General features: G+C 36.1%; 1 protein-coding gene across 20 annotated transcripts in view; it reads left to right on the top strand.

The window, feature by feature from the left end:
* Lingo2 (leucine rich repeat and Ig domain containing 2) overlaps nt 1–24,078 on the top strand; it is a 1,194,974-nt gene that overhangs the window by 497,356 nt on the left and 673,540 nt on the right. The window lies entirely within an intron of this gene.

A 24,078-nucleotide genomic window follows, 5' to 3' on the forward strand; every position in this document is an offset into this window, starting at 1 on the left:
AGAGACAGTGAAGTGATCAGCTCTACATGACTCTATCAGATCTTTACCCCCAAGCCCCTGGGATTGTCATGAAAGAAGCATGGAAGAATTATGAGTCAGAGGCAGTCAGTGTCTGAAATGAAATATTTGTTGGACATGACACCACCACTGCACTTGTGAACTACGGTCAGCTGTGACTGCAGGCACAAAACTTTCAATCAAGCCAGACTCACTGACAGCACAGATGGGGAAGAGATCATGAAGTCCAATCCCTAGCTGAAGAGACATTGACAGTTAATGGTTTCTAGGTGAGTGAGAGACACTTCTTTTGGGGCATGCAGATGCTAAAACACTATCTATAAATTGTCCCATATCCATGCACATAAGGCAAAACTAAGTGGACTTGGTGAGCTTTAAAAACAGAGAACACATAAATGGAAGAGAAACCTGTCCAAGTGTCCGGGCATGTGTAGAAAGGAACTGCAGGGGAGGAAATAGGAGGAATTTGGTCAAAACATATCATATGAATGTATGAAAAAGGAAAAAGTTGCATATAATGTCTGATGCCTGAAGATGTACCTTTATGAATGCTTATGCTTTGTTTAGTGATACAGTGCATATGCAGGTGCCTGTAAAGTAAATTTACAGTTAAAACTGGGTTACTTCTGCTCTTTCCCCTCCTAAGTCCTAGTAGCCATTTCTTCAGTGTTCTGTATTTGTGTAGTGCAGGTAGCCTTCTCTTGAAACTCTTGCCCACATTTCTAGCTGTCTTTTCTCTCTGTTTATAATCTTTGGTCTGCATCAAAATTTCACGTACAAATGTGTGTACTTCTTTTCTGTTGTTTGATGTTGAAATGAAACACTTGCATTATCTACTTTTGTCTATACACCTAAACTTAGGACAAAAAAGAGTATGGAAATAAGGATTAGTGGGAAAATAAGACATCTGTTATGGATATTGGAGGTGCATACCTGTAAGCCTAGTACTCAAGAAACTGAGGTAGGAATACTGTGAGTTCAAGATCAATCAGTACTACAATATTAAAGGCTTATGTCAAAAACCTGGAAAATTAAAAGTTAAAAATAAATTTAGATAAAAAAGAAATTTCTCATTTAACTTAAGCATAGGAAGATGTATGAGACTACCAATTCTTCTGCCCTTGTGAAAAAACAAAATACAGGACTCACAGAAAAGTTTCATATAAAAAAAAAGTCTCCAAATCGAGTTCCAGGAAAGGCACAAAGCTACACAGAGAAACCCTGTTTCGAAAAACCAAAAAAAAAAAGTTTTACAGATGAAAAATATACCTGTTTCTACCCTGCATCATATATCTCAGACCAATAATAGTATCAAGGTAAGGATGGTATATATACGGATGGTCTACCTACTTCAAACAGTGATTACACACAAATACTTAAGTTCATATCAGTATAGGAGACTAGGTTGGAGGAAGAGGAAACAGACACTGCTCCTGAACAGAAATAAAGACCTAAATAAAAAATAAAAGAAATGGTGGAAGGAAAGGAGGGAGGGAGGGATGGAGTGAGGGAAGGATGAAAGGAGAGTGGGAAAGTAAAGGAACATAAAGTACAAGAAAAGAATATTTAAAAGATAACTTTTGCCCAGAAGTAAAACATGAAACTTTGAAGACCAAATGTATTCAATTGATCTTAACAAAAATAAAGGCATCAATGATCAAATTTAAACCTTACAAGCCCAAAACTTCAGCTTCATACCAAGGCACACAGCTTCCATTTTACAATGCTGTCCATTATGTTAAGTTGGATGGGGTAATAGAGGAAGAATTGACAGTTATATGAAGTGTCTCAGGGGTGCTGTTAATTTGTTCTTCATAAACTATCTGTCATTTACAAAGTTCTTACAATCAGAAAAGAATATTTAATGGCACTTAAAATATGATAAATTTGAAATGATTCAAAGACACAATCTAATATAATTGCTCCTTGGAATATTTCTTAGCCTCTTCTTTCACAGTGCTTACTGTGGGTTTTAGTCATCCTGATGAATTAACCTCTTCTTCTTGCTTGAATTTATGGAAGCTTTAAAACTATCTCTGATCCTGGAAACAAAATAAAAAATAAAAAAAAACACTGTTTTCAGATGTGCCTTGACAGTACATAGTTGCGAGGATATTATATTTTGACAAGCTGAAAGTGAATGCAAATTATTACTTTATGGAATTACTAGAAGTTACTTTGAACATTAAAATTCCATTTGCTTGTGAAGTGGTGTTTTAAAAATATCAAATCCTTATGCAAATCCTTCCGGCACTGACAACTTCCATTTTAATAAAAGTGTGCATCAAAGAGAAATGAAAAGATGGATCCTACATCCCTTCACTTGTTCTAAGCATTAGATTCATCTCACTGCCATCCTCAGTCTTTTGTGAAACAGTTGTCCTGTAGATAGAGCCACTGGAGCTTGGTACCATGCAATCAGTTGATCTCTGATTTCGACCAGTTGGGCATTTCTGTAACAATCTCAGCACGCAGCAAAAAGAAGCTTCTTTGGTGAGAGATGAGAGATCATATCTATAATTATAAGGTAAGTTTTACAATGTAGTTAGGAATCATGCTAGTCTTTGACAATAGTAGGTTTTTCTCTAAGACTCATGATGACTTCATTATCCTGGGCAGTTGGCTAGGTTTCCAGTACCAGGCATGATTTCCCTCTTGTTGAGTGGGCCTTTAAGTCTAATTAGACAGCAGTTGGTAGCTGCCAAGATATGAGTGTCATTATTGCAGCTTTGGTAATATTTTGCTTTTCTAGAGATGGTTGTTCATAGGTGCCACAGTTGGGTAGGAATATAGATTGCTTTCCCACTGAAAACTTGTATAGAACCCTCTGGTACTATGAAAGGGATACTAAAGGAAGGAGGCTTTCAGGTCAGACCCATGTTGAACATTGTTTCTATCAGAAGTCTAACAGCAGTTTATAAAACTGTATTTTATTCAAAACTGGTATAAGGGTGTATAGGAGAAAATTCTACATAATAAAAGTACATGTGTTTGAAAACAAATTCCCAGAGCAGACACAATAATGAAGCAATGTAAATTTCAGAAGATTAAATTTACTTGTTTGTAGAATACTGTTCTAAATTGTTTGAGATGGTGGAAATTCTCTGCCAATATGGTAAAGTCAAGTTAGAGGAGGTTAAAATTTGTATCTATGTTTCTAAAACAGGCCCAGAGCACTTGAGTATGACCCTGTTTCATTTGAGAATGAAACTGTTTGGTTTTGTTGTTGTTTGGTTGGTTGGTTGGCTTTGATTTAAAGTAGAATTATATGGGTTTATTTTAAGTAACAAAAAATACAAAGAAAAAAACAGGAAAAAAAACTCCTGTGAAACTGGAGGTTGTCTATAGCACAGTTACCCGCTGCATCTGACATATAATGTGCATATACTCTGTAAAGTTGACATATATTGTATATAACTACATAATGTCCTGGCATAGGTGAAATTTGCTTTTTGAAAGAGTATGTCAATATGTTGCCTACTCAGGCTGCATCCTGTCTCAACCCCTTGAGTGCTGTGCTTACAAGTATTTGCCATGCTGCTGGTGCTTGGAACTGTTTGCTCGGTATGTTATGTTTAGCCAGCCAGCTGCTTCTCACAGTGGATTTGGTTGCTCATATCTCAATGATCATTCATTATTTCATGGTCTTTTATGCAGAGAAGTAACATTTACATATGGCATTAGATTGTTTCATTTAATTTCATGATGGTTTTTGATGGTCCATATTATCTTCATTTTAGAAAAATCTTTAAGATATACCATGTAGAAAAATGGTAGAATTGTTTTAGTTCTATCAGTTACTGAAATATGTTTTAATTCATCTGTAAAGTAGGACACAAATAAATGACTGCAGAGTCTCCCCATGCCATCAACCATCTACCGGCATTATTGATTTCAATCCAGGGCCCAGACTTAATTTATGAGCCCGAGTAGGGGCAACAGCAACTGCCTACTCAATGACATCTGAAGATTCGTTAGTAAGTAGTAGTGGGAGAAAAGATAACTTACCTTGTCATAAACTACATGTTTTGCCATTTCAATAGCCTTGAATTAGAGCATAGCAATTAGTTTCTTATTAGTTCAATTTAGAGCATAAATTTAAATCTCTTATGAACACTTTATTATTTTTAGTCATTTGGGGCTATGCTCAAGATATGATATTGGCTTTTTAATTAGACTTTTCTCGTGTATTGAGTAAAATCATTTACTTCTAAGGGATATGTTAGCATTGGTTTAGATTTTCCTTTGAACTCTCTGCATGGTTATAGTGGGAGCCTGTCTAGGCTATATCTTCTGATTGGGCATCTCCATAATCATAGAGTTTCCAAAAGTATATGTGTTTAAAAATCTATGGTTTTTGTCTTTAATTATGAAGACCAAATATGTGGGCTCTAATGTTCATCCTAGAATATAGTTATCAACATTTCTTCCAGTCAGTATTGATCAACACTATAGTTCCAAGATACAATATTTACTGATGATTGCCTCAATTATATGACTTCTTTTTATTCGTCTATATAACTAAGGTTTTTATCAGTGACTTAAATAAGGCTGTTAAAGTCTTTGTATTTTCTTTAAAGAAGCACTTTCACTGAAACACAGATTAGAGTCAATGCTGTCGACTCATATTGATTTGTGTTATAGATGCTAGAAACTCATCTTTGAATTTACTATTTTAATGTGTGGGTTTCTCCATTCTTCAGATGGTGACCCCATTAAGAAGAGCATTGCAGATGTAGATCTCATCTACTTCTCTTTCGCTGGACAATCTATGTGTCTCTCTTATAGGTCCCTTGTTACTTAGCTTCTCTGGAGCTGTGGATTGTAGTCTGGTTATCCTTTGCCTTACATCCACATGAGCAAACTGGGAGGGGGGGTTAATGGAGGGCAAAGAATGGGAGATGAGAACATAAGGAAATGGGAGGGTTGAGCTGGAACAGGGACAGAGTGGGAGAGCAAGGAAAGAGATACCATGATAAATGAAGACATCATGGGAATAGGAAGAGGCAGGGTGCCAGGGAAGTTCTTAGGAAACCACAAGGATGACCCCACCTTGGTTTACTGGCAATGATCGAGAGGGTACCTGGACTGGTCTACTCTGGTGACCAGTCTAGTGAATACCCTAATTTTCATCATAGAGCCCTTATCCAGTGACTGATGGAAGTAGATGCAGAGATCCATGTCCAGGAGCCAGGCTGAGCTCCAGGAATCCAATCAATGAGAGAGAGGAGGGATTCTGTGGGCAGGGGATGTCGAGGTCATGATGAGAAAATGTGCAGAGATGACCAGCCACACTAGTGGAAACCCATGAACTGTGGACTAATAACTATGGAGCCCCCATAGGACTAGACTAGGCCCTCTGGATATGGGAGACAGTTGTTTAGTTTAAACTGTTTAGGAGACATCCAGGCACGGTTATCGGGATCCATCCCAGATGAATGGACAGACTTTTTGGAGCCCAGTTCCTAGAGTGTGACACCTTGCACAGCCTTGGTGCAACAGGGAGGGGCTTGGACCTGTCTCAGCTGAGTGTGCCAGGCTCTGCTGATTCCCCATGGGAGACCTTGATTTGGAAAATGTGGGGGTAGGGGGTAGGTTGGGAGGGAAGGCTGGGGGGGTGGGAAGAGTGAAGAGGTGGGATCTGTGGTTGGTATGTAAAGTGAATAGGAAATTTCATGGAACTGGACCAGGCCCTCTGGATTAGTGAGACAGTTGATTAGCTTGAACTGTTTGGGAGGCCCCGAGGCAGTGGAGCTAGGACCTGTCCTTAGTGCATGGGCTGGCTTTTTGGAGCCTGGGGCCTATGCTGGAACACTTTGCTCAGCCTTGGTGTAGGGAGGAAGGGACTGGACCTGCCTTGGCTGAGTCTATCAGGCTGGGCTGACTCCCCAGGGGAGATCTTGCCTTGGAGGAGGTAGGAATGGGGGGTGTATTGGGGGGGAGGGCTGGGGGGTGGGAGGAGGGAGAACTGGGGAATCCATGGCTGATATGTAAAATTAAGTTAATTATAAAATAAAATATTTTTAAAAAATGAAAAGAAAAAAAAGGCCATTGTGTGCATTTCCTCCAGTTTGATTACACATACAGCAAGGATTCTCTGACAATTGATTGCCTCTAACTTATCACCCTAGTGGGTCATCTACATACATGTGTGTGGAGGGTTCTAAGAAGGACAGAAGCAAATCTGCTACTTAGCATGTTAACAGCATCAAAAGTCATTCAAAGTAGTGAAGCCCAAGTGCTCTAAAGTCAATCTGGATGTGCGTCCAATTTCCTTGTACTAGGTCGCATGTATATTTGGTGACATCTTTCTCTTCAGTCCTTATATTATCAATGTGAAGAAAAAAATACAATGATATCAGGATATTGGTATACATTCTTTATATATGTTAACTATCATCAGTATTAAAATAGAACATTCCCAAGAAGCCCTTTTATATTCTACCACCTGCCTTGACCTTCTAAAACACATTCATGCTTGTATTCATTCAATCTTGACTGAGTATAATTGATGTCCTCTGATTACTCGTAAGTAACATGAGCAGACATAGGCTTTGTGTCCTAAGTGGGTCATATAGGGCATAGAGTTTATTAATAATACACTACGTGAAAGAAAATGCTCAGTAATAATAAAAGCTCAAGTGGAAGTGAAACAAGCTTAGAAGCAGTTGTGCTGATTTTTGTATTGTCAGGGAAAGCCCCACATACGAACTGTATTTTAAGCTGAAACTTAAACCACATTGTGCAGATTCTACAGCCAAAAAAAAAAAATGTTCAAAGATGAAAAAAATCTAATCTCCAAGGAGAGAATCTAGGGTGCTATTGAAAATTCATGCATGTTGGCATGGCTCTCTCCATTGCAGTGACCAGAGATCAGTCTTTGCTGGATCTCAGTCTTCTTTCCATCTAATATATTTTTCTTTTCATCTTAAGTCTAAATGCAAACTAACCAAATCTTACTCCCTAGGTTATCCTGTCTAACCTACACTTTTCTTAAAAGCATTGAACTTGAGTAAATTAAAATGAATAAATTGGGATTAAATTAAGAATGAACACAAGGACTCTTAGGCTTTTAATCTAGGCTTTCTTTCAGGCCTGTTTATCACAAATTTCTGTACTGACATTTATGTTTCAAAAGACCATTTAATATGAAAGTAGAATCCTCTTCCTTTGACACTGTTTCATGCAGAGGACTTCTTTAAAGATAACAGAAAAATTGATACTGTGGTCCAAGGAAGGCATCCTTGGGTCCAAAGCCTTACCTGACTTCTAATAGCAACTAACTACATTTTTGGACTATTGAATGTGTTTTAAATTGTTTTTTTTCTCAGTTTCAAGAGGTCCCATTGATTGATTGTTTCTCTCAGTGTCTGTGCTACTGGAGTTCTATTTAGGAAGTGATCTCCTATGCCAATGCGTTCAAGACTACTTCCTACTTTCTCTTCTAGCAGGTTCAGAGTAGCTGGATTTATGTTGAGGTCCTTGATCCACTTGGACTTAAGTTTTGTGCACGGTGATAGATATGGATCTATTTGCAGCCTTCTACATGTTGATATCCAGTTATGCCAGCACCATTTGTTGAAGATGCTTTCTTTTTTCCATTGTGCACTTTTGGCTTCTTTGTCAAAAATTATATGTTCATAGGTGTGCGGATTAATGTCAGGGTCATCAATTCGATTCCATTGGTCCACATGTCGGTTTTTATGTCAGTACCAAGCTGTTTTCTGACCTACTCTGGTGATGGGATGGCCAAACACCCTAATTGTCGTGTTAGAAACCCCATCCAACTACTGAGGGATCTGGATGCAGAGATCCATGGCTAGGCCCCCCGGGTGGATCTCTGGGAGTCCAATTAGTGAGAATGAGGAGGGTTTATATGAGCGAGAATTGTTGACACCAAGGTTGGATAAAGCACAGGGACAAATAGCCAAACGAATGGAAACACATGAACTATGAACCAATGGCTGAGGGGTCACCAACTGGATCAGGCCCTCTGAATGGGTGAGACAGTTGATTGGCTTGATCTGTTTGGGAAGCATCCAGGCAGTGGGACCGGGTCCTGTGCTCATTGCATGAGTTGGCTGTTTGAAACCTGGGGCCTATGCAGGATCTCTTGGCTTGGCCTGGGAGGAGGGGACTGGACCTACCTGGACTGAGACTACCAGGTCGATCTCAGTCCGCGGGGGAGGCTTTGCCCTGGAGGAAGTTGGAATGGGGGGTGGGCTGGGGGGAAGGTGAGGGGGGTGGGAGGGTGGAGAACAAGGGAATCCGTGGCTGATATGTAGAGCTGAATTGTATTGCAAAATAAAAATAAAAAAAAATTAAAAAATTGTTTTTTAATTATTTTTTTAATTTTTCAACAAAAAACAAGCCACTAAATCCTTTTGGGAAGAAAGCAAAATGGAATAGTTTATTTCTGACCTTTACTAATCTAGTGTCTCATAATACCTGTAAGCAGCCGTTTTGCTTCTCACGTTTTACAGCCTTCTCCATTAGAACAAAGAGTTTAGATACTTCAGGCTATATTACACTTCACAGTTCAGGTATACGTTCAAGTTTATTCTTTCATCAATGCTGGTCCACATTCTTATGCATCTCATCCCATGAGCAGGGTACTTATTTTATGACTAGGTAATTACACACACTATATGGCAGCAGGAAAGGGGGAAGAGGCTAAAATTTTAACATGCTTTACATGTTTTTATTGAGTGCCCACTTTTATCTTCAGAGATCCATGTATGTTATTCAAGGATGTTAAAATATTACTGATAAATATTTTAAAGTATTGAAAGGGAAGAGCTTAGTCAGGATTTGGGTTGTATTCTCTTTTCTTGTCCCTGGTGTCTTGACATGGTAAAAATCAAATTGATGTAACTGGGTTTTGCTTCCTTCATGCTGTCTCTTCAGGGAAAATAGAATAGCTAACCAAGATGCAATTGTAGCCTGCAGGCTGTGGCATGGCCTGTTTGTCACGAGAAAAGAGTCTTGAGTTGTATTTAGAAGACGTTTTTGTTTTATCTGAAAGATAAACTTCTTGGCTTGTATTCATCTCCCTGGCCTTCCTGTTATAGAAGTGATGGGAAAATCAAGTACATGTATTATAAATTCTCACAATTCTATCCATGGTACACCAAGTGCTGTCAATAATTTGTTTTTTTCAGGTCTATAAAAGTTGATTTCTTTTTCAAGGAAGGGCCCTTCATTTGATCATTCAGAACATCAGAAATGATTCTTTTACTTATGACAATTGCTGTGTGCTAGGCAATATGTTATGATTTCTGTAACTATCCTCATTACAATATTAGGAAATAAATGCTATCAGTATTACCAGCTGGCAGGTAAAGAAACAAAAGACAGTGAGACGTAATGATTCTACCAAAGTTATGGTTTGGATATAAAACCTCACCCTCAGGTGCCCATGTTAAAAGCTTGGGCTCAGAAGTGGGAGCCCATTTTGGAAGACAGTGCAATCTTTAGGAAATTGGTCCTGCTGGGAAGAAGTAAGTCCGTGGGAGCTTGTCTTGAAAGACTATCTACCAACTTGCCTCTCCCTTTTTCTCAATCTTCCTCTCATTTTGCCGCCGTCAGGAAAGCAGCTATGCTTTTCTCACCATGATTGTCTGCCTCATCTCTGACTCAAAGCAACTCCGCCAGCTAAGCCTAGAAATCCAGAATCAAAACATATGGGGTTTGTTCCTTAAAATAGCTGAGATTGATCAGAGCTATGAAAATCTGGCTAACATACCCAAGAAGCCTTAATTGATAAATAAGTTACCAAGGAATATGTACCACTAAAGGTCAAGGATAAAGAATGCTTCTTCCTTTCTCCTTCTGGTCCTAGGGATTAAACCCAGAGCCTCACAAGTGTTCACCAACCTACACACCATTGATCTATATCCCAGAGCAAGAATATTTAGTGAGAATCTATAATCAACAATAACAGTGAAGATGTCACAGTGAAGCCAAATATAGTCTTTTCTGTGCTTTCTTCAAAGCCTCCAATCACTTGATCCGATACAAAGGGAGCTGGGAAGTTGATGAGCATCGACTCCTTATGCTTGCATTAGGAAAACTCTGGAGAGAAATGAGATAGACTGAATTCCTTTCCCCTTGGATGCTTAATAATTTTGCTACCCCCGTGTAAATTTCCCCTCAGACAGGAATATCAGTAAGATTAATCTCAGCAGGTCTCAGCGAAACTTACAGCATCAGGCCTCCCTCTGGATTCTGATTTCATTTTATCCTGCTGTTGTGTGACACCTAGAGTCCTTGGAATCTCTCTGTCTCTCAGTACATGCTCTGCATGTAATTTACAGTAGCATTAGCAGAGTTCAGCACCTAATTAATTCACCAATCAGCTGTCAGAGCCTGTGATCTTTTCCTAGTTCACTGGTGAGTTCCCTGTGGGAGCATCAGTATTCTGAAAGTGTCATTTCCATTATGCTGTGTGGTGTTTGAGCAGAGTACCAAGTTATGCTGCATGTTCATGGTAAATATGCCATCCTCATAAGTGCCTTGATGACTTTGTTAAAAATATCTTCTCTCACTCCTCCTCTCTTGTCTCATGAATATTGGTCCTCTATGGCACAGCAAAGTTTACACAGAGCCACAAATTTAAAAATCAGCATACAACTGCTTCATACCATCACATGTTCCCTTGAGTTTTTCCATTTTTATCATTAAGAACTATTATCCCATTTTTTTCTGAAAAGAAATAACTATTTTAGCCTAGTTTTGAGTTTTGATCCTACTTTAAGTCTTCATTGTCTTAAATTCTCCAAAGTAAAGGTATTTTACATAAAAAATTCTCATGCCTGTGGCTTCATGATTTTATACATTATAATCAGATAAATGTGTGTTAATGAATGCTTTTAGTAACAGACAAAAACTTCTGGCCAGTCACAAAGAAATGAAATCTGATTAAACCGAGCCAATGAACACAGAACAGGAGCAAGCTGAGCAGCGTGTGAGTGCAGTGGACTTCACTTGCAGGAGAAGTGATTAGCAGTTATTGTGAGGGACCAGACTGCCTATGGAACCAGAAAAGATAAGGTTTTTATTCATGCACAGTTACATGGGTGGAGTAGAGTTTGGGAAAATAACTTGTCCTGGGATTGGTTAGAAGAGGCATTTTCTTTTTTAAGCATCCTGATATCAGGAATAATAAAAAGATTCATCCCAGAAACAATTTCAACCCAACTAAAAATGGCCCCCTCCTGTACCAATACTCTAGGCTTATGATAAACATAGCCTAGATAGGGGTAGGGGAGAAACACAATGCTTTGACCAAGTACCAGGTTTAGGGCCCAGGAGATACATATTTTTTTCCTTCTGTCCTTGTACAACAAATTCCAACTTTCTCATTCTCATGTCTACTTTCTTCTTGGATCCATTATGGCACAGGCATCCTGACTTAATAATGCATCTAGCTTTGGAGGCAGTGAGGTTTTAGGGAGAATGAGGCATCAAGGAACACATATACCTTTAATGGGCAGCAGATCCTGAATTAAGCCTCCAGAAATGGTCTTGTCTTTTGTCTCTATATAAGTCCCTGAATGCCTTATTTTCAGGGGAAAAGTAGGAAAGGAAGAAATAATGCTCAAAAGATTGAGAAATCTGCATATTTAATATTAATATCTTCTTTGATAATTACATGATCAAATTTGGGACTAAGTAACAAATAGAGCCCAAACTTACATGTTTTATACAACAATCATTTCATTTAGTTTTTTATTCTCATAGGTCTGTAGGTCAAGGGCAGGCATGGTCTTTACTGTTTTCTACATGGTGAGGCTGACTGTGGGTGGGTGGGCTATCACCAGCTTCTTGAACATAACCTCATTTATTCATAATTTTCTGTCAGAGGCATCGGGAATGGTACACATTCACATGGTAGATCAGGTTTCAAGACAAATAGCACCAACTTTTAAGATTTCTCAAGGCCAAGGCTAAACACAGTCTAATAGCTCCTTTGTTGTTTTTATTCTGGTCATGGAGTTCATTCTTCACTTGGAATACTGAAGAGTAGTACTCAAAAGGGGTAAGTTGAGAAGGGAGGAACCAGTAATGGGGAATTATGACATTTCTTCAATCTCCTATGCCCCATAGCTGGTAGAGCTGAATGGTCAACCACACTTGACTTAGACTCCATTTTGCACTGCTGCCAATTCTTACGGGTTCTAGTCAGACAACAGCACAACACACCATAAAAACAGTGACCTGACAGTCCGTACCCTTCAAAAATGGTTTACTCCTTCCATTGTCTTTCTAATTAGTCAAATTCAATATTGAGAACAAAATACTTTAAATGTACACTGTGTGAATAACAATATATAATGAATAACACTGTTCAGCACCCAGTGTTAGGCAACAGCTAACATACCTTGAATTAACTGGTATAGTCTTCTATAATTCAATCCCTTCTCTTGTCCTGCTATAGTTAAGTTGCATTATGATTTTTTTTATTGTTCTTCTGCCTTTCATTTTGGCTTTAGACATTTTTATCGGAGGGTAATTGTTACGGAATATGTAAAATAATGATTTTAATTTTCTACTAATTGAATTGCACAGCATCTCTGAAAGAGTCAGAATTGATATTTTATTTTATTTTATTTTTATTTTTTTTTTTTTGGTTTTTTTCGAGACAGGGTTTCTCTGTGTAGCTTTGAGCCTTTCCTGGAACTCACTTGGTAGCCCAGGCTGGCCTCGAACTCACAGAGATCCGCCTGGCTCTGCCTCCCGAGTGCTGGGATTAAAGGCGTGCGCCACCAACGCCCGGCCAGAATTGATATTTTAAATGAGGTGTTTAATCTCTTTTTATTTATAACAAGTCCTGGAAGAGCAATTAGTCAAGGAAAAGACATAGTATAGCATTTTATTTCTACTTCCATTTGTTTGTGGTGAGAGTCTAAGAACAATTCACATTGTCTGCCTATTAAGGAGAGGTGGATTAAGGATTTGTGGACCTATTTTAAAACTAGATAGTTATTGGACAAACTTTGTGCCTTAACTCACAATCTGTCTTTATAGTAATCTGAAGCATGGAGTTACATGTGATTTGATTGTCCTTTAACCATAGTTTTTCATTTGATTCATGGCATTGGAATTTCTAAGGAATGCAAGGTTCCATACCTTGTGTCTCAGTTTAGAATATTTTATATTTCTTCATGAGGAGATTGGTTCAGTCACATGTTTAGTTAGGACTGTGTCAGAAGCAATATTCTGATTATATCATACAAGTGGATTCATGATACCTACTTTTCTCATAAATGGTGACATTAATTTTAACCATTTGGCTAAGTTAGTGACTGCTAGATTCTCTCCACATAATTAGTAATTTTTCTTTATACTTAGCATGATACAATTGAAATCTTATCTTGTTATTCCTTGTGTCCTTTGTGTTAAATTTAAATATTGTATTATTTGTTCAACTCCAAAATGCATGCTTAAAATTATTACATTTTGTGTTTATATCCAAATCATGCATGCCCTTTAAAACATGTTTCACTTTATATCGTAATATTTTCTGTATTAGGGTCAAGAAGAACATACATAACATTAGACGTCAGAAGAGGAAACATTTCCTGTACTGACAGTTTTACAGCTAACATCAAATTCTTTTCTTCTTCTGGATGTTACTGTTCATATTGTGATTGCAAATTACTTGTTTTCAATGGAGTTTCATCACCTTCTAAGTTATTCATATATTTTATCCCTTCCTGTTGTCTTAGTTATCATAGAGAGTTTGCAGTCAATTTCAAACTTTCTCTTGATAGTTATTTAATAAGTTGGATTACTACTAAGATTGTACTACTTTCACAAAGCAAAAATATTCTTAATGATTCCGTATCTACTATTATAATAATGTATGTATGTATGTATGTATATATATATATATATATATATATATATATATATATATAAGGATTAACTCTTTAATTTTCAATTCATTTCATTATTGGATGCTATTTTTATTACAGTTTTATTTGACTGCAGAGCCAATGATATGAATCAAATCCCAGCCTTCTGTCTCCAGAGGTTTCACTCTTAACCACAGTACATCACTATCATGATAATCACCTTCTGAATGCTGGGTGGTAATTGGAAACCCATGTGCTAATGTAAAATCTCTGAGGTTTTTAGAAGCAGTGGAAAAATCATTTGTTTCTCAAGATAAAGAAATGGAAACTTGAAGAAAGTAAACTTATTTTTAACTTAGGAAGATAGTTCAGATAAAGTGAATTTGTCATGATGTCTCTCTCACGAATCCAATTCACTTTCTGTCACATCACACTATCACACTGTGTCTGGTAAAGTGAAAATAAATGTTTATTTTCAATTATTATGTCCAATAAGGATGAAAATTATAACTCTACATATCAGTTTAAAGTTGAAATGCTAAAATTATCATGCTAGACATACAACACATTAATTAAATATGAATGTTTTCACTTGCTGTATTTGAATGTAAAAGGATTTGGGGAGTGATTTGGATGACTCATTCATTTTTATATAGATTACCTGATTAGTTCCAACGGTTTCTCTTTTCTTGAAATATATTTGATATAAGGTTTCTACTTATTTACTTTGGAATAATCCATATAAGGGCAGTTTGTGAAGAAATTTGGCAAATGTCTTCCTTGCTTATCAAGTAAAAGACAAACTGTTGTATAAATGTTCATTTAGTAAAACAATTTGCTTGTACTGCTTAGTGATAGCATGAAAAATGGATATTCAAAGGTATAATTGAAATGTGCATTAACTTGACCTTTAGATTTTCATGGATTTCTTGCCATTATTATTGCTATCATATTGTTATAAAATGCACACTTTTTGAACAGTCCTAAAGGAACATTATATTTTGATCATTATTGTGTGTGCTTATATCTTCAGCATTTATTCTAGTTGCAGGTATGAATTACTAGAATAAAACCCTCACCGCATCTCTTAGTGGCTGGGAAGATAAACCTGTCCTTGTTGTCCATGTATTCTCTTCATTATTTCTTCTTGCCTCCTTTACTCATGGTCCTCAACCAAATCAGAGTGGCTTGCAGCCCTTACTAGTCCTATAGTCTTCCAGTTCTCTGTTCCTACTCCCCTTAACTTCTTAATCTAGAACCTCTGTTTCCATCTTTGAATATTCTCTTAGAGTCTTTGTGTTTTTGCTTTGTGGATCTATTATATGTCAATTATAATCATGGATTTGCTATCATAATTTTTTGTTTGTTTGTTTGCTTGTTTAAACTGTAGTTGAAAAGTTTGACATTACAGGAGTTTCCACATCATTAAAGAAGGGCACTTCCATATTAGTAGCATAAAGCTCCATTGGTTGGAAATTCAGACATTTACTCTTTTCAGTTTCTGTTGTTTTATGAGTCTTAAGGGTTGTGAAAGAAAAGCTAGACTTGAAGGAAGAAGAACAACATCACAAAAAAACTGAAAGTCTCAAATAAGTTGTGCTTAAGCCATACCAGATTTCTTTTTTTATAATATCTTAAGCATTTAGAAATCCCAATCCAATAGTTGGAATTTAAAAGATTTAAAAAAGAGTGAACGATAATAGTCTGTAAAATATATTGACTCAACAACATTCAGAAAATTATTGTTAAGCATCTAAGTTTTGAATAGTATTAGCTTATTTTAGATGAAGAAGGGAGGAGAAGGTAAAATATACAAACATAAACTATGTGTCTATAAATTAGAAGAATAAGGTTCTATGATTATAAAGTACAGAGACAGTTTGTTTAAAGTAAAACAAAATAGACGACTAGGGAATTTTACATGGGTTACATAGCCTTTGAAGATTCAATTTTAACATGAATAAATAATGTCAGAGGATATCTTAAAGCCAAAGAGCATAGAACAGATAAAAATGTAAACAAAGCATGAGAAATTGGAATTTTTTTCAGAGATGGGGAAAGAATGAGGAGCTGAATTCAGTGAACATAGTCTACATAAAAAGGAAAAATTTTCAAGGACAATAGAAGCTCATCAGAGAAATATAAATGTGACATCTGAATTTGCTCTGAGGACAATAGAAATTAGGCCATTTCATAATTTATAATAAAAATAGAATTATATGAATTCCTTTGAAGGCTTTATTATTAATAATAATAATTTTTACACTGTAATTAAAATGTAACTCCATCATTTCTCATTTCCTTTTCTTCTTTCCAACCCCTCCTGTGTCTTCTCACTCTACTTTTTCCCATCTCTCAAATGAGCATACTCTTTTTCTATGATTATTATTGTCATACACACACAGTGTGTGAGTGTGTGTGTCTATAATATGTAAACACAACCTGCTGGATCAGTTTAATGTTTCTTGAATGTATATGATTTCAGGGCTGACCATGTGATATTTCATCATCAATCAAAGTGCTCATCCCTGAAGAAGACTAATTTTCTCTCTCTCAGGAATCATGAGTTGTGTGCTGTTCTTTGCCTAGATGTGGATCCCCTTGAGATTTCCGTCTTCCATATGTCCATTGTTTAGGTTTTGTTCAGGCAGTCATATTGTTGAGTTATTATGAATATAGCTTCCCCATCATTTCAAAGAGACTTACTCTCCATGCAAATGTCCTATCTCTTAAAATCTTTCCACACCCTCCCCCTTGATGTTCTGTAACACTCAGGTGGAGGAATTTTCCTGTAGATATATCCACTATGGCTGGTCACACCACAATCAATTGATCTGTGTATTTTAACCAGCAGTTTATTTGTGTAATGGTCTTCATTGTGTTGCAAAGAGAAGCTTCTTTGATGGTGGATGAAAGTTATAACTATCTGTGAGTTTAAGAGGTTTAGAATTTGCTAGGAATTACCCTGGTCCATTAAAGTGGCTGTGGGAGACTCTCCTCTAAGTTCCATGACCTCACTAGCCTGGGTAGTTGGCAAAGTTTTCAATATCAGTCTTGATTTCCTTTCTGTTGCATGGACTTTAAGGTCATTTGGGCAGCTGCTGGTTATGGTGAAGATATGAGTACACTTTTAGTGCACCATTATGGTCACCTTGCCATGCCAGTCTCTTTTATTGTTCATAGGCAGAACAACTAAGTGGGGTTGTTGATTGCTTCCCCCTTTGGCAGCTTGCATATCACCTTCTGGTGCTAGGAAAGCTAATCCTCAGGGAGGAGGATTTCAGGTTAGAGCCACCTTGAATCTTCAGATTCCTTTGTCCCAAATACATGGTGTCTTTACCAATAGGGTCTCAACTTCAACCTCTGGGGTGCAGCTAAGGACAGTAGCCTATGTTGTTTTGGAGAATCTTGACCTGCCCTGAACAACAACTCAAAAAGTGGTTTCTCATGCCTAGTTGCTGGGGTTTTGTTACATGGTCTGTGTGTCTTGAGGGGAGCATCATCAGCCCAAGTGGCATAGCTTCATTTAAACAATATATATTATCTTAAAATATATAGATGATATATAATATATAATATATCTTAAGTAATATATTTTCCTTAAGATGATGATGATGATGATGATGATGATGATGTGTGTGTGTGTGTGTGTGTGTGTGTGTGTGTGTGTGTGTGTGTGTGTGTATGGGTAAATATGAAATAGTGAACTTCCAAAAGACTTTTCAAATATCCTTAGTGTTATTTATTCATCTTCCCTCTCTCTACTAATTTTATCTCCCTCACGCTTCCCAATTAGAGTCTACTCTCCATTTTCTGATTTCCCTCATTCATATCACTCACATCCTGCTATTCACCTATCTTAAGACTCTCCCCAACCCATGATCCCATTTTACTTTCCTGTTTTTTATAGTTACTACAGATTATATACTCACATTTGAAGATTATGCACTAAGAATCACAGATGAGAGAACATGTAGTATTTGCCTTTCTGGGTCCTTTGAAAATATTAAGTTTTACTAAAACACACAAAAAAACTGATATGGATAAAGAAATTATTGCTAGACTTAATCTCTCTGCAATGACAATGTAGATTCAAGAAGTGCTGGTGGGTAGGAATGAGGGACAGCAACCATCAGACAGGCCTGGTCAACATGACTGGTGCTTCTTTAGATCACATTTGCAGGCTTCCTTTTATTTTGGTTAATGGCAAGAATGCTGGGGCAGAATCAACAGAGATTGTCAGAAAAGGGTTGAAGATTGCAGAAAATAGAAACAAACAAACAAACAAATTAAGAATCAAGCAAGAAATCTGCAAATAACAGAAGTCCATGGAATTTGCAAAATCATCAGGGAAAATCCCACTCTCCCCATAGAGGTGTAGTCAATTTTATTATTTACTGTTAATTAAGTAAACTGTTTTAAGTAACTTAATATGTGAAACTGAAACTAAATCCAAGTTATCTTAACCTAACTAATAGAGTATCACATTCTTCATAATGGAGATGAAAATATTTATCTCAGAAATATTCCATATTCACATATTAATATATATATATATATATATTAATATGTATGTATGTGTGTGTGTTGAAAGACCTCTGAAATTATATGATACCACTAGAATTAGTTTTAAAATGACCAGTGAGGTAGCTTAACAGGTAATAGAGTTTGCAATCTAGGCTGATGCCCTGAGTTGGATACCTATAACACACTGATTGTAAAAAAATCAACTCTTTATGTCACAATTTCTATGCTTGGCATGACATGACTTTTGGAGACACTTGTTTAATGAAAGTCTACCAACACCAGAAAATTTATGTTGGATTCCTTATATTTAACCAGCACAAGATTACACACACACATTTACTTATAGAATGTTTTCTAATAGAGAAGTGATTTAAGAATTAGATAACATTGTACAGTAGGAACAAAGATTTAATGGATAAAAGTAAATAAGGCAGCTGATCTTTTAGTAAAAATAAAAATTAATGTCAAAATAGAAAATATTTCATAGAATAATTATAAACTACAGATTAGAGGAAACTAGTTGTCTCTAATAGGATGGGTAAATTATTTTTATTTCTTTTTATTATACTCTCTCTATAAAAAACAATATGTTCCAATTTTAACTGGATTCAGCAGAGCCACTAAACCATATAAAATGCATAATAAATATCCCTTGTATAGGTCTCTATCTTATGGAGATGTCTTAATCACTTCAGAAATAAGGAAGTGACCAATATGTAGAATATGGCTTTTTAAGTTTTACTAATATAGCAGTGTCAAAACAAATATGTTAAAAGCAGTCTATATTCTCTCATAGAATGTATGGATAGCTATAGAGTCAAGACTCAGTAGTGAATAAATTATACATTGTATTTTTTAAAACATTATCTGGACAAAATTTATGTGATATATCTTTGCTTCCATATAGAAACTCGACTGTTATCTCTATGTGTGGGAATTAGGTTTCTGTCATCCTAAATAGGAATTTTGCAAGTATCCTTTTGTATTTTGTGAATAACCTGGGCACTGCTCATCTGGGAGGCACTTTGTATCTAAACTTTCACTATTATTTATACCTTTGCTTAGAGTACATGTATCTACATCTTAGTCTCCTTTCATTGAAGGACTCAGCTAAGGTTGACTAGTCATACAATTTTTAAGCTGTAAAAAGAGAGAAAAAGAAATAACTTCATACAGAAATATTGTCAATAGAAGATGACACAGACTGAAGTAATAATAAAAGTTAAATGGAGGATATATCAAGTTAATGAATGTATGGTATAATCCAAAACTTTGTGGAAGACTTGGTTTATTGTGATGTTAAAAGTGTCAAGCATGGCCATGAAAGGCCAGTTAGTTTTGAGTTCCTGAAGGGCAAGGTAACCTTTACATAAATGAAACCTGCAGAGAGGCCAGAATGAAATTTTAGTACATCTGTGAAATTTCCTTTGTACTTGTGGTATAGCATTTCAGCTTCTTTATAAAAATATATAGACAAGTTCAGTCTTAGCAACAAAATATGTCATTTTTCTGCTAGTAGGAAGTAAGTACATTATAAAGCATTATTTATAAAGCCATGTACAGATACAGAACAATTCTAAATCATTGAAACTGATCATGTCAGCCAACCACAAATCTCACTGGATAGTGTGTCTGTGCATTGGTTAAAGCTTAAATGATGTAGTTAGAGGTAAATAAGATGGTATGTTGTTTTACCCAGAAGGAACTGAATATATGAAGACTATCATTCTAAGTGTTCGAATAGCCCAATATGTTATTATGGAGGATGAAAGGTACCTAGGAGATATATCCTCTGCTATGTTAAATGTGATGGATTTCAAAGCAAATCAAGTGTTCCCATTACATAATTCTTTGTAATCATCCTCTGTGCCTGTGGGTTTATGTCTGTGGATTTAATTACAACAGATTGAAACTACACTTCTGAGTATATGTGTTGAGCATGTACAGACTTTCTTATATTGACAACATTTCCTAAACAATGCACTTTACAATTACATATACAGCCTTTATATTGTATCAGGTATTATAAGTGAGATAGGAATGATTTGAAATTTAGGAGGACAATATAGGTTATATGTAAAAACTAGGTTATTTTGCATAAAATATTTAAACATCCATGGATGTTGACATTTGGGGATACCCTGGAACAAATTCCTCATTGGTAATTAGGAATGATTTCACATGGTTTGTCATTTCGAAGAAGTGACGAAAGACACACGGTATTTGCATATTCTAGGTATCCATTATGACAGAGCAGTTTCAACAGTAGTGGTGTATACTGTCTTGGGGACAACGATTTTCTTGATGTCTCTTTCCTAAATTCTGAGACTTGTAATAAAAGGTTGTTAAAGACAACCCAGCATGTGCCCCCTTAGTTGAGCTATCATGTTCTGAGGTTATATCTTTTAAATTTCCAAACCCAGGAGTAAAGTGTCCTCAGTGAAATCACTTATTAACTAATAGCTGTTAAACTCATACTGGATGAGTATGATAAACCAGAAATAAAACCTAACTAATGAGAATCCATTTTCAGTGATTAGATTCTTAATAAAGAGAATAATCTATTTTGTCCTCTTACTAATCCATGTAGCAAACTAGAGTGTTCAGTATGGCAGTTCTTTGATGTTATTTTTTTAAAAAAGAAAAAGATGCTGTAAATAGAATATTCCATGAGAAATTATTTGTGAATTTCAGGTAAACTGAAAACATCAAATGCTCTGATTCCTTGAAAAGTACAGCTGATTGACAGAAGAGAGTCTTCTTGTTCCTGTAGCTCAGACTTGCTTTTCTATTTGATAAGTGATGTTATAGCACCTTTGAATTGCTTAGACTGTTTGTTACTGTCCTGTGATTGTTTCTTTCTACTTTCTCAATCTACCCACTTGTCTAACTTGTTGAATATTTCAATTTTGCAAATGTCAGTGCACATATTGTTGGAGATTCCAAACTCATTTGTATTACCTTTTCCAATGTGGGCTTTTATGATGATATGTGTGCCGTGGAATGGCAATTCCTACATCTTAGTTTTAGTGATCTATTTTCAGAGAGATTCCCACCATTTGATAGAAGAGGGATTTCTTCTGGATGCTACTGGGTAAGAGGTGATTCTTTCCATGGATTTCTCACTATGAGGGGAATATGTCAACACGAAGTGCTGAAGTATGCCCAGGGACTCCATAGAGATTTTCCTGATAAAGTAAATCAATAAAAGTGAAAGCAGTCTTTAAAATTATTGACATTACCGAGAATTTTCACTGTCATCTCTAACATGGCCTTTACAGCAGTTGAATTTGATAAGTATTTTTAAATCTGTTTTGTAATTAATAAACTGAATCTCAGTGAAATTGAGGTAAATTTGTTAAACTTAGCAAGAGGAAATATTTGACTCAGGTCTGTCAAGCTATATATCCCAGTATGTGGCAGTACAGACTGGTTAGATACTAGGCTATAAAGATTCCAGTAGATCATGGCTTCACTCTGCACAACTGAAGCAAACAGGAGTCTGCCAAGCTCTAGCTGCCCTGTGGCCCCGTCTTTCCTGAAGAATTGATATTTGTGTTTTTATTCCTGCTTTCACCAGATAAAGCTACTCAGACTTTTTTTTTTTTAGTTTTAAAACTATGCAGCAATTAATTATGCCTTTATATATCTCATTGTTTTGCTTTATGCTGTCTTGGCAACTAACCCATTTACATCATGTAACTTGATGCATGCTTTCTAGGGAAGCTTCAGGTCTCTAGAAATGGATTGTATATTACATTTTCATTCACCTTGAATTATTTGATAGCAGTGATATAGACACACGGTAGAGACTGTTAATCAGCTTAGATGTAAGAGAACCACTGCTACAATTGGGCTTTGTTTTACTTTAAAATTTGAATTTTTGTTTTTTGTTACATATTGGAGGCTTTATTATGAGATATAGGTATTTTAGAGTGTTCTCTTTATTCTGTTTAAGGATTGATTATATTTGTATGAACACTCCATAATGGGCTCTGCATAGATAAAAGAGGCACTGGGTTGTGTCCAGTTCGCTTCACACTATTATTTAGTCCCTTTCTTCTCTCAGTCAGCCTTACATTCCTGAAAGACACTGAATAAAATGACAAAATATGAACCTACAAGTTAATTTGGAACCATCTGATAAGGGAATATAAGTACGCTTTTTTTTATTTTAGGGAAATATATATATAATATATATAATATATATATATATATATATATTATATATTATATATATATATCCAATTTTTAAAATCAAACTAGCTCAGTCTTTCTGATGTTATCACATGTGTAAGTGCATTCTACATTCAAATTGGTTTCTAATTTTAATTCTTATAATTTAGAAGAAATACTCTTATATTATAAAATAGAGGTTACTCTGTAGCATGAATCTTAAATGGTCTTATTACAGCTAATTCCTCAGCTGATCTCGTTTCCTCAAATTGGAAGCCTCTGTGTCTTCATCCAAATGGATCTCAGCTGAACTGCTGCTCAAAAGCCTAAAAGGTTAGCAGACTCTAGTTCCTGATTTTCATGCCTTATATACCTGGGATATAAAGTATATCTTCTTCCTGCCATCACTTCCTGGGACTAAAAGCATGTGTCACCATGCCTGGCTGTTTCCAGTGTGGCTTTGAACTCACAGAGATCCGGATGGACCTCTGTCTCCAGAATGCTAGGATTAAGGTGTGTGTGCCACCATTTTCTGGCCTCTATGTCTATCTAGCGGCTGTTCTGTTCTCTGACCCCAGAAAAGTTTATTAAGGTGCACAATATATTGGGGGATACCCACATTACTTCATTTGAAAGGTTATGAATCCTTTGAAAGTGTGGCAGTTTACTCTTAAGAACAAAGAATTTTCATTAATTCATTCATTATATGTGTAAATATTTACAGCTATGACTCAACACTTTGATACAACACCTTAAGAGATAGAGTGCATGAATTTAATAATGATGTAAAACACTTTAATTGGTGTATCCACTGTTTTATATGTAATTAAAGGATAATAGATATTCTGTTTTCTGGGTCATTATAACAAACAGATAAAACCACATATCTATTTTATAGTGAATCTCCTAAGTGCACGGGTGGCGACAGCTACCTTCCAGAAAGAATTTTGTAGTCACTAGTGGTTCTCAACTTATAGGTCGTGACTCCTTTAGGGGTCCAAAGACCCTTTCACAAGAGTCACCTAAGAGCATCAGAAAACACAGATATTTTCATTCGTGATTCATAACAGTAGCAAAATTACAGTTATGAAGTAGCAATGAAATAATTTTATGGTTTTAGGTCACCACAACCTGAGGAACTGTATTGAACTGTATTGAAAGGTCATAGTGTTAGGAAGATTGAGAACCACTATTTTAGACTAGGCTGTGAGAAGTTATGAGAAATTACTCAAGACCAGTCACATGGTTACCCTAACATGTTTTTTTGCTTATAAACTATATAAAAAAATGCTTAAGAAGAACTTGAAAGTTATTGTCAAGTTTGTCCCAAAGCCACTGTTTTATTTCTTGTGTATTATACCTTTGCTCTTCTTAATCACAGACATGTGTAGTCAAAGGTACCATGGTTAACTTAGGTGACAAGAAGGAGTCTGGCAACAGGGCCAATCAATAGCTGGGGTAAAGTATGTCCAAAATAAATCCATAGATAGAATTTCCT

Source organism: Peromyscus californicus, unplaced genomic scaffold (genome assembly GCF_007827085.1).
Source record: "Peromyscus californicus insignis strain IS unplaced genomic scaffold, ASM782708v3 Scaffold_5__1_contigs__length_169319896, whole genome shotgun sequence".
NCBI lineage: Eukaryota > Metazoa > Chordata > Mammalia > Rodentia > Cricetidae > Peromyscus > Peromyscus californicus.